The 13,835-nt window shown below is 40.7% G+C and overlaps 1 protein-coding gene across 2 annotated transcripts in view; it reads right to left on the bottom strand.

Annotated features, from left to right (window-relative positions):
• The window catches only part of LOC141105971 (hematopoietic SH2 domain-containing protein homolog), a 71,665-nt gene extending 63,428 nt beyond the window's left edge, over window positions 1–8,237 (bottom strand). The window contains exon 1 of one of the 2 annotated variants that reach the window (XM_073596248.1): window positions 8,098–8,237. The gene's annotated coding sequence lies outside the window, so the exon portion shown is untranslated. Of the gene's footprint in view, window positions 1–2,995; window positions 3,110–8,097 lie in introns of those variants that run through there. The other variant, XM_073596257.1, reaches the window with a different exon arrangement.
• Window positions 8,238–13,835: the final 5,598 nt, after the last annotated feature.

Genomic DNA, 13,835 nt, shown 5'->3' with positions numbered 1-13,835 from the left:
GTGCCTCTTTCAATATTAATTGAAAAAAAAATATTTTTTTCAGCATCAGTGCCTGTTATAATGTAAACAAACATTCATAAATTGTATTAACTGCAACTTAAAAAACACAAAATTGTTGCGCTGGGATCGTACACAAGTAAATTCAGTATTAAGTATGGATTATAAAAGCAGCTGACACAATATGCAAGGATAGCACAATAAAATATATAGTGGATGGTGTAGCGCTACTAGAAACAATAACAGAGTCAAACATGAACTTTCAGTACAGTAAGTGGCTTGTGAACCAACTCCATTATAAAAGTCCATATTGACAACAGAAATAAATCTTGAAAAATCCACTTGCAAGACACCGCCACCATCACCCACACACACTGCCTCTTACCCCCAGGTAGATTAAAACAAACCTGGATATCTCTCAATATCAGCTCCTCAGTGGCATAAAATATAAACTGCAGCTCCCTCAGGTATGTAAAAGCAAGCCTGGATGTCTCTCTATATCAGCTCCTCAGCGATATGGGGGTATATATTATAGAGAGAAAAGACACCTCATAGTGCAGACATCCAAGTCATCTTTTATTGATATATGTTAAAATAACGGTTGCACTCACATTTCAGTAGTGTAAAACAGGCACTGGAGGAAACGTCCAGCGTTCCCAACCAACAAAATGGCCGCTGCGTCCCAGCACACGAGTCGTGTCACACATAACCGGCTCCTCCCTACGCATTTTGTCTTCAATGACATCGTCAGGTGCGCCCCTGATGACGTCATTGATGATGAAATGTGAGTGCAACCATTTTTTTTAGCAGATATCAATAAAAGATGACTTGGATGTCTGCACTATGAGGTGTCTTTTCTCTCTACTGGGTACTGAATGTTGTGGAGGAGCTACAATATATATCCCCATATCACTGAGGAGTAGGGTAAGAGGCAGTGTGTGTGTGGGTGATGGTGGTGGTGTCCTTGCAAGTGGACTTTTCAAGATGTATTCCTGTTGTCAATATGGACTTTTAATGGAGGTGGTTCACAAGCCACTTATTGTACTGAAAGTTCATGTTTGACTCTGTTATGTCGCGTACACACGACCGGATTTTCCCTTAGAATATACTCCGAAGGTCTTTCCGACGGAGTTCTGACAGAGTTCCGCTGAAACGGACTTGTCTACACACGATCACCCCAAAGTCCAATCCTTTAGAACGCGATGACGTATGACGGGACTAGAAATAGAAGTTCAATAGCCAGTAGCCAATAGCTGCGTCGTTTTTGGTCTGTCGGAATAGCATACAGACGAGCGGTTTTCCCGATAGGAACTGATTCTGTCGGAAAGATTTGAGACATGTTCCATTTCTAGGTCCGTCAGAATTTTAGAAAGAAAAAGTCAGATGAAGCCCACACACGATCGGAATGTCCGACGGAATGATTCCGTCGGTCCTTTTCTGCCGGAAAGTCCAGTTGTGTTTACACGGCATTATTGTTTCTAGTAGCTCTACACCATCCACTATTATCTGCAACTGTCAGGAACAGCTAATTACAATGTACAAATTAAAATTGAAAATTTAGTATTTAAAAAAAAAAAAAAGTTTTAATTTCTTAATCAGCCTCTGATTAACCCCTTGTTATACAAGACTAGCCCTAATTAACGTTTTCCTGTCTTTGCTTTTTGGTAGCGTGAGCTAAATGTGCATCATTTGAAAAATGGTTCCACTTTATTTAACAAATATATTTCTCACACTTTCTACCAGAAACATAATTTTAATCTCATGATAAATGGGACAAATGAAAGACTAAAATTAGTCATTTATCATCTATAGCAGAGGTGCTCAACCTTTTGAAGAGCAAGGGCCACTTAAATGAGTTGGTAACCAGTCATGGGCCACAATGATATAAAAATGGTTCAGAATTTCTTCTTTTATTTTGAATAGCATAATGAAGATTTTAAACATTAATCAGGATCATCATTATTTGTGGTACCAATCTCCGTTGGATGCTTATCCACTGCTTAATCAAATTTCAAAAATCATTATTAATCAGATCACCATTACTCCCACTCTCACGCTCAGGTGTGACCAGCCAAAAACTAGCATTTCAGCCTTGAGCATGGGTTCACACTATTGCGTACACAGAAGTTGCATGTGATTCGCACCGCACTGCGGTGCTGATCACATGCAATGTCTGTGCAATGCGAATTCAGCCATACAGTTGTATGGCTGAACTCGCATTGGATTTGCACGATAACGGTGGAAGGATCTTTTTTCCCCCGCACTGGAATCGGATTGAATGGGTGTTCACACCCATGCGAACCAATCTGTCGGTGTAATTAATCTTTGTATTGACAACCTCCGCCGTTTGCAGAGGGCAGTGTGAACTGCCTGTGAGGGAGATGTGATGCGGGAACCCGCACCGGAATCGCGCTGTTTCCCGCATTGCAATAGTGTGAACCCAGGCTCACTATATCAGGGTCTTTGTATTCCTTGAATTGCCAAAACAAGGACTGCAGACAATCTAAACAAAAAACAACAGACCAGGGAAACACATGCTCTTGTAGTGCAAGAAACGACTTTATTATCCCTTGGCGCTGGCTCCCGCCAGCCCATTGAGAGATTTGGCATTCTGGGATGCGGGGCGGGGCTTGTGACCATGTGACCGACATGATTGGCTGCTTATGTGGTCACATGATCTGAAAACTTTGGTTTCTAAGAAGCGATCGGGAGCTTTGCGTAAGCCACCGGTTACTGTGCTGGCAGCGTGTAGGGCGTGTGCTCTCGGCACAGCTCTATCAATGCACACCTGATAGTTCACAAGCTAACGCCCTACACCCTGTGATACTGAACTTCTGAATAAGTGAAAAAAGTTCTAAAAAAAAAAGCTCTATCAATGCTAATGCACGCAAATATGTGGCCCCTAGGTGCTAAGGTCCGGTCGCTGAGAGGCCGCATATTTGCATGCAGTCAGTGCCTAGGGGTTAAACAAAGGAAAAATGACACATAATGCACTCACATGCTCTCGGAAAGACACCAAGTTCATCACACAACTGTGAGAATCCTCCTTCTGAAGCCTTGTATGGATGCCACTAGATGTAATCCACTCGGCTAAAGGCTTCTCTCCTCATGTCTGCGTGTTAGGAAAGAAAGAGGAGTGGGGAGCCAGCCACAAGTTTGTGTAAAACAACCGCCAGGATTATGGAGGACCAGCAATCATTTAATAGAGCAACGTGAGCCCGAAGAAGGATGTAAAGGTTGCCATAGATTTGAGGTTGTGGGCCCCGGGGTTGAGCATGCCTGATCTATAGCAACATCGGATGTTTTCAAATGATGCCGGATCTATAGCAACATCAGATGTTTTCAAATGATACTTGATCATTTTTTCTCCTCCCTTCTGCATCATAAGTAATAAAAGTTAATTCAATAAGCACCAACATGGTGCACTACGTTTATTCTGGCTGGGAACAGCGAGTGATTGGCTCTATACCACGCTCATACCAGAATGCATTACTCTTCAGCAATAGAAGGTGTTATAAGAGGGCACCTTTCCTTCCTTGATTCTGATTTTCAATATCTGCTACCAGTGCAGTTTGCAGAGGGTCACAAACTATTTACCTCCTAATGCTAGTACCCATCTTTGAGCCCATTGTGTACCTATCTGGGAGCCTAAGGAGGGTGCTCTTTACATTGCCTATCTTGTGAGGATAGAAATATTGGAACTGCCATTTTGTTTTTAGTGTTGCAGATTCCGAGGCTGTAATTGATGAGGACCTACTAGTCTTAAAAATTCATTTTTTTAAATCTCCTGAGAATACATATACTCACCTTTGGGATGGGATGAAATGGGAGATTCTCATCATGGACGTGCAGCCGACACATCTTCAGACCTGCATAATGCTATCATGACAATATGGACCAAAATCTCTGAAGAATGTTTGCAACACCTTGTTGAACCTATGCCACAAAGAATAAAGGCAGTTCTGAAGGCAAAAGGGGATCCAACTGGTACTAGCAAGGTGTACCTAATAAAGTGTCCGGTGAGTGTATGTATGTGTATATATATATCTATATAGATCTATATAGATATATAGATCTATATATCTATATATCTATATAGATATAGATATATAGATATATATATCTATATCTATATAGATATAGATATAGCTATATCTATATATAGAGATATAGATATCTCTATATACACACACTATATTACCAAAAGTGTTGGGACGCCTGCCTTTTCACACACACATGAACTTTAATGGCATCCCAGTCTTAGTCCGTAGGGTTCAATATTGAGTTGGCCCACCCTGTGCAGCTATAACAGCTTTAAATCTTCTGGGAAAGCTGTCCACAAGGTTTAGGAGTGTGCCTATGGGAATGTTTGACCATTCTTCCAGATGCACATTTGTGAGCTCAGGCACTGATGTGGAAGAGAAGGCCTGGCTTGCAGTCATTGTATAAAGTATGATGCAGGAGACAAAACGATTGACCGCACTCCAAGAATAAGGGAAATTGCTTTATTGGTATAAAAACATTCAACATGAAAAACCCTCGAGGTTACAGCATCATGACAGCACAGAGGGGAGCATGGTTGACGTGTTTCACAAATTTCTTTGCTTAGTCATAACCCTGGGGAGTGGTGCTACTCCCTATTTGTTGTTTGCTGCTCTCATTGTATAATGTATGGCCAGCTTAAGGCTGACTAAGTGGATAAGCAGTAGAAAACAATTCAACTCCCAAACAAACATTTTTTTCTCCTGGAATTAACATATGGATACATCTCTTTAAATGTATCTACAGTATCTCATAAAAGTGAGTACACCCCTCACATTTTTGTAAATATTTTATTATATATTTTCACGTGACAACACTGAAGAAATGACACTTTGCTACAATGTAAAGTAGTGAGTGTACAGCTTCTATAACAGTGTAAATTTGCTGTCCCCTCAAAATAACTCAACACACAGCCATTAATGTCTAAACCGCTGGCAACAAAAGTGAATACACCCCTAAGTGAAAATGTCCAAATTGGGCCCAAAGTGTCAATATTTTGTGTGGCCACCATTTTTTTCCAGCACTGCCTTAACCTCCCTGGTGGTTTTCCCGAGTGTGGCTCGGGGTTAAAATTCAGGACCATTAGCGGTAACCCCGAGCCACACTCGGGATCGCATTGCAGGATCCTGGGGCGGCGTTACTTACCTTGTCCCCGGGATCCTGCGATGTCACCCGCAGTGTCCGAGGGCTCCGTCCTCCTCTGAAGCCTCTCCGTGCCAGGCTCCGTTCCCTGCGAGCGGCGCGACGCACGGGGGCGGAGCCTGGCGGCAAATTAAAAAAAAGTAAAAATCATAACACATACAGTACTGTAATCTTACAGATTACAGTACTGTATGAAATGATTTCACATCCCTTTTGTCCCCAGTGCTTTGGCCCATGCCATGCCCTGCATGCAGTTTTACATGATATACACTGTTCTTTCTGCCTGGAAACTGGAGATTGTCCATAGCAACCAAAAAGTGTCCCTTTACGTCAAAAGTGGCTTTAGACCAGCTAGAAAACAGCGATAGTAAATTAGAACACTTGCAGAATTGAGCGATAGTGAATTGTGGGGAAATTTATTTTATTACTATTTTTTTTTATTTTTTTTTATTATTTATTTTTATTTATTATATTATAATTTATGTTTTTGTGTTTCAAACTTTATCATACCCGGGATATCTACTAGACTCTGGTTTGGACAGATTTAAGTGTGTTATTGTTAAGATTTACAGACCTACAATATAAAACGCCAAATTTCCATGCAAAATAATTGTACCGCTTTCAGCACCTAAAATCCGAAATAATCATACCGCCAGGGAGGTTAACCCTCTTGGGCATGGAGTTCACCAGAGCTTCCCAGGTTGCCACTGGAGTCCTCTTCCACTCCTCCATGATGACATCACGTAGCTGGTGGATGTTAGAGACCTTGCGCTCCTCCACCTTCTGTTTGAGGATGCCCCACAGATGCTCAATAGGGTTTAGGTCTGGAGACATGCCTGGCCAGTCCATCACCTTTACCCTCAGCTTCTTTAGCAAGGCAGTGGTCATCTTGGAGGTGTGTTTGGGTCGTTATCATGTTGGAATACTGCCCTGCGTCCCAGTCTCCGAAGGGACATGTTGGCATTCATGGTTCCCTCAATAAACTGTAGCTCCCCAGTGCCAGCAGCACTCATGCAGCCCCAGACAATGAGACTCCCACCACCATGCTTGACTGTAGGCAAGATAAACTTGTCTTTGTACTCCTCACCTGGTTGCTGCCACACAAGCTTGACACCATCTGAACCAAATAAGTTTATCTTGGACTCATTAGACCACAGGACATGGTTCCAGTGATCCATGTCCTTAGTCTGCTTGTCTTCAGCAAACTGTTTGCGGGCTTTCTTGTGCATCATCTTTATAAGAGGCTTCCTTCTGGGACGACAGCCATGCAGACCAATTTGATGCTTTGCGCAGCGTATGGTCTGAGCACTGACAGGCTGACCCCCCACCCCTTCAACCTCTGCAGCAATGCTGGTGGCACTCATATGTCTATTTCCCAAAGACAACCTCTGGATATGACGCTGAGCACGTGCACTCAACTTTGGTTGACCATGGTGAGGCCTGTCCTGAGTGAAACTTGTCCTGTTAAACCGCTGTATGGTCTTGGCCACCGTGCTGCAGCTCGGTTTCAGGGTCATGGCAATCTTCTTATAGCCTAGGACATCTTTATGTAGAGCAACAATTCTTTTTTTCAGATCCTCAGAGAGTTCTTTGCCATGAGATGCCATGCTGAACTTCCAGTGACCAGTATGAGACAGTTAGAGCGATAACACCAAATTTAACACACCTACTCCCCATTCACACCTGAGACCTTGTAACAGTAACGAGTCACATGACACCAGGGAGGGAAAATGGCTAATTAGGCCCAATTTAGACATTTTTACTTAGGGGTGTACTCACTTTTGTTGCCAGTGGTTTAAACATTAATGGCTGTGTGTTGAGTTATTTTGAGGGGACAGCAAATGCACACTGTTATACAAGCTGTACATTTACTACTTTACATTGTAGCAAAGTGTCATTTCTTCAGTGTTGTCACATGAAAAGATATGATAAAATATTTACAAAAATGTGAGGGGTGTACTCACTTTTGTGAGATACTGCATACTCAAAACATTTTTTTTTAGTCTTTGGATAAAGTTGGGAAGGATTAGAAAGCCTGTCAGGTTTTACTGACAGACAGAGATAACAATTCTTCACTTTAGTTAAATAGAGGAATACTAGAATCTGTCAACTTTTTAATTTGGCTGCTTCCCTGCACAGTTTCCCTCACTTCCTTTCTAGTAAAAGGTTGTCCAACAAATGGAAATTTGGGAAAAAGCTCTTTAATGGAGTCCCAGATAGCAGTAAAACCTGACAGGGGTTCTAACCTTTCCACAATATATCAAATACTAACAAAGTTTTAGGCATAACTAATGTCCCAAACCATGTTGCCACATTTATCTATCCTCAATGAATGGAGAACAAAAGGAGGTGACTAAGTTCATCATATTGAATATTTCCAAGTAACCTCATTTATTAGTTCTAATTCTCAATTCAGAAACCCTCAGTAACCAGTTGGTATCCATCTTATACTGGTCTGACTACAGCAGGGGGAAATTGTGACTAGTTGCACTTACAAATCAGTACAGTTAATGAACAAAGCTGAAGGTTAATTATTATGATATTCAGTGCCTCCTAGCAAACTATTGTCTAAACCTGGTAAAACAGACAAATAGCATACAATTAAATAAATGGGTACTCACAGGGACACTACTGACCATTGTAGACTACGGTGTACTTTTTCTAATCCTGAAAGTGTACTCTATATTCAGATTTTAGGTTTGGTAACACAATTATTGTGTATATCTTTTCAGATCCTCTTACATAGAAACTAAGAAAATACATATTTACCCATTATGCGCATATACCATAATTTCATTAAATTATCTTAAGTACAACAAAAAGACAATTATCAGAATATTTGTTAGCTGCTAGATGAGTGCATTAATATTAGTTTATATTGGCGTGCATCTTGAAAAAAAAATAGACGGATTTTACCTTGCAAGAAGTGTGCGGATAGATCCTGGCAGGTGTTTCTCAGGTAAAAGAGCTGGTTTCTATTCTTGTACTTGCTAGAAAAGCAGTGCACACCCCTTTCCATTGCAAATGATTATATACTGGACAAACAGGTGGAGCTGGTAGAAAGGTGAGAGCTGCTGCAGAGTCACTGACTGCTTCATCAGGAAGAGATAAGGAGTTGGAATTAAAAACACCGTGCTAAGCTAGCATGCTTCAACGTGCCAATGATGTCAGGTTTTGTGTTGTGTAAAGTGTACAGATGCCTCAATCTGTATGTAAAAAGGTACTCAGTGATCCTGATCTATTATATAATTACATTTAGAGACTCTGATGATATGTGACATAGTACACGACACTCTGAGCATTCTTTAAGCATGCCAGTTGCCAGGACATAGCAATGAGTGTATGACTTATCATTTATAAATAGGGTTCATTTAGGAAAATAAGTGAAATAATAGGCTCCATTCAGACATAGGTGATATGAATCGCAGGCGGAATCCCCGCAAAAATGTGAGACGGGTTTGCAATGCAATTATTTGTCAATGGTACCCTAAACACGGTGCGATTTTTCAGCGATTGTCACGTGACATATCTCAAGCTTAATCGCGCAAACAAAATCACACAAAGTTTCGGAACTCCTTTTGGGTGATGCGCGTTTCGTGATTATGCAGCGATTTCGCATACAACAATCGCGGCAAAACCGCACCAAGTTTAAGGTGCCATTGAGAAATAATGCCATCGTCGATTTCTCCTTAATCGGTTAGTTTTCCTTACCAAAAAAACACCTATGCAGATAAGGAACATCTGTAGATAAAAACAAAATGTGCGGCTTTGAGCAAAGTTGAATAAAGCCCTTGCTATCAGTGTAGGCCCATTATGTACCTCCTGAAGCCTGACTGGAATACTCCCAGCACATTTCTAGTACATCGCTAAGAGAAGTCGAGTGTTACTGCTCACCTTCACAATCACAGGAGTGAGCTCTTTCTTTGATTCAAGCATGCTCACATGCACATTCTGTCCCCTGATGCAAATAAGCTCTGAGCTCATTATTTGTGAGCTCACTCTTGTAACGGTGAAGGTGAGCAGTTATGACTATGCGTCTCTTGGCAACATCTTACAAATATTCCACTTAGGCTTCATGAGACATGTAAATGGCTTACACCCATAGCAAGGGCATTATTCAACTTTGATCAAAGCTGCACAATTTTTTTTTCATTTACAGAAGTCCCTTATCTGCATAGGCAGTTTATGTTAAATGTGAACTAATCCTTTAATTCATGTCGCAGAGACATGAACAGCAAATGAGGGAAAATGTGACCAATAGGCACAAAGACAGTGATAAATGCTGACAGTTTATTTTTTTAAATGTTTCTCTATTTTGTCTATTTATAAAGGGTATGGAAAATGAAGCCATTCGATGGTTTAATTTTTAGGGTTGCACCGATACCACTTTTTTAAGACCGAGTACTGATACTTTTTTCAAGTACACGCCGATACCGATTACAGATACTTATTTTTAATGTCATGTGACAGTGGCACTAATATGCAGCACTGATGGACACTGATAAGTGGCACTGATGAGGTGTGGATTGTATCAGTAGTTTTTTATTTTTATTTTATTTATTTTTTACAATTTTATTTTTTTTAATTTTTGTTTTTTATAATTTTTTACAATTTATATACCGTATTTATCGGCGTATTACACGCACAGGCGTATAACACGCACATTCATTTTAAGAGGGAAGTTTCAGGAAAAAAACTTAAATTTTAAATAAGGAATGCCCATCTGCAGCCTCACAAGTGCCATCAATGCAGCCTCATCAGTCCACATCAATGCAGCCTTACCATTGCCATCAATGCAGCAGCCTTGCCATTGCCATCAATGCAGCCTGGTCGATGCCCATCTGCAGCCTAGAGGGGACAGGGAGGGGGGCGGGATGAGCACCGACAGATTACATACAGTGAGAATCTCCTATGATAGACAGAACAGTGGTCCAATGGCGTCCCAGGAGACAGGACTTCCTATTACAGAGGCTGCCAAGTAAACAGGAGATTCTCACTGTATTTAATCTGACGGCGCTCGTCCCGACCCCTTCCCTGTCCCCTCCGAGGCAGCTAAAATTTAAGTATTGGCATATAACACGCACGCACTATTTGCACCCAATTTTCATGGTTAAAAAGTGAGTGTTATACGCCAATAAATACAGTATATATTTTTATTATTATTATTATTATTATTTTTACAATTTTACTTTTAAATATTTATTTATTGCAATGTTTACTTTTTTTTTCTTTTAACCGTGTTGGGGGGGGGGGGGGGGGCTTTGGTGAGATATCAGGGGTCTAAAAAGACCCCTGACCTCTCCCCTTTGAGACAGAAAAAGGGGCCGAGGACAGAGATTCCCCTGACCCTTTCACTGCAGCCTCAGCTGCACTGAAGATAAATGGACAGAGGCTCCTGTCCATTCGTAAACTGAAGCATCGTAAACACAGGTTACAATGCACAGTTATGAATGGACAGTCAGCGATCACTGTCCATTCGGAAAAGGAAGGAGCCAGTAAATGACATATATACGGGCTCCTTCTCCGCTCTCCATCCTGACAGATCTGGGACAGGGGAGGGCGGAAGAGCACAGAGGGGGACCACAGGAGGACACAGGGGAACCCAGCGGAGCAAAGGGAGAAGCGCACAGAAGAGAACACGGGGGGCACCAGAGGAGCACAGGGAGGAGGACACAGGGGGACCAGACTGGAGCAAATGGAGAACACAGAGGAGGACATGGAGGGGGCCTGGAGGAGGATACAGGGGACAGTCATGATCGGTGTGATGGTGGGGGGGAGTTAGAAACACTGATCTCCATGTGTGGCTTTCAATAAAGCAGCTAAAAGCTGCGGGGGTGGGGGGGGGGGAGAGGCTGTCAGATGCTTTAATGAAATCTATAGAGGGAGATCAGTGATTGTAAACCCCCCCCCCATCGTCACTCAGATCATCCCTGACTGCCCAGGTATCGGGTCAAGCATCTGAGCAATTTCAGGAGAAGTACTCGATATCGGTGCAACCCTATACATTTTTATGTGAAATGTGTACTTTAGAATGCTTCCAGACATTCTTTCCAGACATAAATGCCTATATTTTAAGAAAATGTATAGGGTTCTTTACCTTTCAAGTAGATATAAACCCAATCACTAAAATTTAACATAAGCTCTAACATTTTAACATAGTATTTTTTTTTAATGGTATTTTTCATACATAGAAGAAAATGCATAATATAGTAATGTAATAGTCATCTTAAGTAATATAAATCTGCAACTTTAATTTTTAAAATATATATGGCGATCCTTTGTTGTCAATGGAGAGAATGTGGTACATTGCATCCCGGGGGAGGCTTAAGTCTCGTACACACGATTAAATTTTCAGACGAACGTTCGTCCGTTTTATGCTGCATGCTAGTCTCATATCGAAAGTGAAGAGGTTATTCACCATGCGAAAATTCTCATATGACAGAATACAACTTCACAAGTGACGTAAAGTGCTGATTAGTTTTGTATGTATTCTTTCATTTCTGAGCATGCGTAGTCTTGCTCTTACAATGTTTTTCGGACGAAAACCATACTAATTAAACGAAAATCAGATGTTGTGTTCACAGCCGACAAAAATTTTAGAGTCTGCACTTCCAGTTTTTGTTATACGAAAAATCGGAATAGACTGTCGAAAGCACCATACTAACGATCCGAAAATTGGCAGATCATTTCTTGGATGAAATTTTACTTTCGATTTTCGTATCATGATGTGTATGAGCCTTTACTTGGTTAAATGCTCAATGATGTCATGCCTTGCTGTTTTCTTTTTATGATGATGTCATTATCATTTTAATAGGGGCTGAATAATGGTACTGATGCACTATGCCGTTGTTTTTTGTTTCTTTTTTGTAATTTTCTATGGAAACTAAATTAAAAATAAATAAATAAAAAAAAAAAAAAAAATATATATATATATATATATATATATATATATATATATATATATATATATATATATATATATAGATCCTGCCACAAAGATCATCCTTCAGGCACTTCCTGTTATAGGGTGAAAATGTTCCCTACCTGTATCTCAGTTTTGCTCCTGTGTTGTCACCATGTCATATGGACTTCTAATGGAGACTACAAATGACAAATACACAGGTATGTCGAAACTGTTTTTATATGCCATCTATCCAAAATTATGACTAACTTAAAACAAATTATTTGGCATGCATTATAAACATGAGAACTGGGAACACAGTCACAAATACAAAATATAGCTTTTAATAATGTGTATTCAAATTTTAGCATGAAGTCATAAACATACACATAAAATACTCCGGGGGCCCAGTAATACATTAAAACATTTAGAAATCAATAGCAATATATAAAAAAATTCTTTTGTTACACTTCTTTTTAGCAATAAAGTGATACTAAAGTCTTGTTTGTTTTTTGTTTAAAAATAACAAACATGTCATACTTACCTGCTCTGTGCAGTGGTTTTTCACAGAGCAGCCCAGATCCCCTCTTCTCCGGTCCCTTGCCGGCACTACTGGCCCCTCCCTACTGGCCCCAATGGCACCCGCTGTGTGTCTCAGCCAATCAGAAGGGAGAGTCCTGGACAGCTGAGTCTCTCGTGCAACATCGCTGGATAGAGATGGAATTCAGGTAAGTATTAGGGGGGCTGAAGGGAGCTGCCGCACACAGAAGGTTTTTTATCCTAATGCATAGAATGCATTAAGATAAAAAAACCTTCTGCTTTTACAACCACTTTAAATTACACATGGGACATATGAGAGTCTACTATATTATAGACAATATAGTCCATAAATCAGAGCCACACTCTTTAATAAAATAAATTACCAAGAAGGGTCCTCATTACCCCACACTCTGCACCCCCTGCATCCCCCATTACTCTACATTCTGTACTAATATTACTTAACGACTTTGCAGTCGTAGATGTCGAGTGTAGGCGTCCCATATACTCTTCCACTTGCCTTTCAGACGTTTAACTGTTAAAAAAACAAATTAAAGTGTATATATTTATTTCTTTGTAGATACCTAGCAACCGGACAATCATAAGCAAGTCTACACTATGCCTTTTGTGTTGGAAAATCTACAGCCAGTTACATAGTCTGTGACACCTGCTCTGCTATTTGGGATGTGTTGAAGGAACTTGTGTTTCAAAAACCTACAACAGAAGAATGGTCACAGATCTCTGAAGTTTTCTGGCAACGCTGCAACTTCCCCAATTGCGTTGGAGCGATTGATGGAAAGCATATTAGAATCATAAAGCCCATAGGCAGCGGAAGCCAGTATTTTAACTACAAGAAATATTTTTTTTTGTTTTAATGACAGTGGCTGATGCTAATTATTACTTCCGTTATATAGACATTGGGTCGTATGGCAGCAGCGCTGACTCTAGTATTTTTGGGCATTCTTCTTTTGGACACATGCTGTGTACCAATAATCTGGACCTTCCAGAAAACAGTCCACTCCCTGGCACAAATGGCCCTCCCCTACCCAGTGTTTTTGTAGGGGATGAGGCCTTTGCTCTGGGTGAGCATCTTCTATAGCCCTATTCGGGGCACAATCTAACTGTACAGAAGAGTGTGTTCAATCATCGGCTAACAAGAGCACGTAGAGTTGTTGAATTTGCATTTGGCATTTTAGCAAACAAATGGTGGGTCCTG

Source organism: Aquarana catesbeiana, linkage group LG01 (assembly GCF_042186555.1).
Source record: "Aquarana catesbeiana isolate 2022-GZ linkage group LG01, ASM4218655v1, whole genome shotgun sequence".
Lineage (NCBI taxonomy): Eukaryota > Metazoa > Chordata > Amphibia > Anura > Ranidae > Aquarana > Aquarana catesbeiana.
Note: the sequence above shows the minus strand (reverse complement) of the source record. Positions and strands in the feature narration are given on the sequence as shown.